Source organism: Oryctolagus cuniculus, chromosome 20 (assembly GCF_964237555.1).
Source record: "Oryctolagus cuniculus chromosome 20, mOryCun1.1, whole genome shotgun sequence".
In the NCBI taxonomy this organism is placed as follows: Eukaryota; Metazoa; Chordata; class Mammalia; order Lagomorpha; family Leporidae; genus Oryctolagus; species Oryctolagus cuniculus.
Window position 1 is genome coordinate 27,815,476 of NC_091451.1, and position 2,034 is coordinate 27,817,509.

At 37.2% G+C, this 2,034-nt stretch overlaps 1 non-coding gene across 1 annotated transcript; it reads right to left on the minus strand.

Moving 5' to 3' along the window:
* Positions 1-739: 739 nt before the first annotated feature.
* On the minus strand, positions 740-884 carry LOC127484676 (U4 spliceosomal RNA). The gene has a single exon (XR_007911840.2). It is a non-coding gene; the product is annotated as a U4 spliceosomal RNA (small nuclear RNA).
* Between the last annotated feature and the right edge of the window lie 1,150 nt (positions 885-2,034).

Consider the following 2,034-nt stretch of genomic DNA (forward strand, 5'->3'; position numbering starts at 1 on the left):
ATTGTTGGTTAGCCATCAGACTCAACTTATATCCACATAGCTGGAACTTTATGGTTTAAGGACCATTGAACTCCAAGACTGGAATGTGTCTCAATTACTGCAACATGTGTCCTGAGTTGGATTGCTTTGCTTCATTATGCCATTTTGCAACAGTCAGTACCTTCCATGTGACCCGTCATCCCCGACTGGTGGCTTGAGGATTCATTAGGGGAATAGCAAATAACTAAACAGGTACTAGAGTTGGTGAACCAGGCATTACAGCTTCCTCTGTTTCAAATACAATTTGTATTCAGTTTTTTTAAAAATCACCTGTGGCCTAAGAACCAATTTCTGACAGTGTGGGATGTCTGCTGGGACATGAGAAGAGTTCAAATTTTTCTCCGTTGGTGTTTCTGGCTCTATTCAAGGTCAAATCCATTTCCAGAAGAGTTTGTGCCAGGAAAGCACAAATGGTAAAAATCAATGATTTTCTGACTGTGTTCACAGTTTTCTGGGAGATCCCCTTGATTCTTCTATAGAGAAACAGAAGCCACTCGGAGGACTTCTTGGTGGCCCTGGTGTCTACCTCTGATTTAGCTAATTCAGCTCTTCTTTGTCTTATCTATTGGGACTTGTGCATGATTTCTGTTTAAGAAAGAATTCTCTTAAAGACAGAAAAAAAATCTTTGAAAATCACCAACTTAAAAATTGATAGCTTTTTTTTTAAAGTAGATTGTTTTATTCCATTTGTTCTTCACTTCTCTCCTAATAGCTGACAAATGATGTTTACTACCTATTAACATTTCTAAATGACTTGTATATATTAAATTTATGTAATTCTCAATTAGCAATAATCGCGCCTCAGATAAACCTCATTGGCTATGATACTGCTACTTCGCAAAGCTTTTTACGTAATTCTCAGTACCATCCCATCAATTACACACTATCTTTACCCTCTCCTTTACAGATGAAAAAATACAGGAACAGAAAGGTTTCTTAGTTTGACCAATGTTACACATCTATTATGTGGCAGAGTTGGGATTTGAACTCCAGCAGCCTAGTTTCAGAATCTTTCCTTTAAGCTCCTTTGTTAAAAGTTTCTCTGCTGGTTGTCATTCTGTGTTGCATTGTTTCTCCATCTACCTCTTAGCACATTTTTGGGCAATACTGTGGTCTTTGATTTAAAGTGAAAGTCTTGAGAGATAGGGAGCTTTTACAAACTTTAGGATTAAATTCTGGGAGTATTCAAGATGGCATCCTGTACAATTGTTATCAATCAGTTTCTGCAAGCTGATTAAAAGACACATAATAGACCTCTTGGAGGAAGGCTTTTGAGTGTGGCATGCATGTTTCTCCAAACAGTCTTGGTAATGATGATTATAATACTATTATAAAGTAAGTGCTTTAAAAAAATTCACTCTGACCTGACAGCATCTGTTGAAATTCAGTTGGAGGTGGTCCTGTTTCTATGTCTGTGTCCCTCTCCCTTCCAAGAACATAACTTCCATTTTCCCCAGATCTGTGTATCCACACAAAGCAAGATTGCTGCTCATAAGACAAATACTGGTGACCACATGAAATGTTCATTATTATATAATAATTTAAAATCTCTACTCTCATTCATTCTTTCAGATTTCTAAGTCTCAGAGAATCATTTCACCATCTTTTAGACTGTTGTGGTAACTGGACTGGAATTTGGATATATTCTATTCATCTAGATGAAATCAATGAAGACGTGTTCAGATTTGCTGCTTATCTTTCTCTTTGGCACTGCCATTTTTCTTTCTTGTCATGACCCTCCTTGAGGCACAACAAATGGATTTCTAATTGCTCAGGAGAGCTTAGGATCACATAAGGTCATTTTCCATGGCTTTCACCCTTCAGACTTAAGAATTTGGAATCCTTAGCCATTGTAATATGAAGGGGAGTAAGCAGTGATGATGTTAAGAACTAACAGCTGGCCTTTATTGACAGCTTACACGCATCAGATGTTTGCAAGGATTTTCACAGTTAATCCTCATGCAAGCATCTTAATAAGTGTAGATTGGATAAATA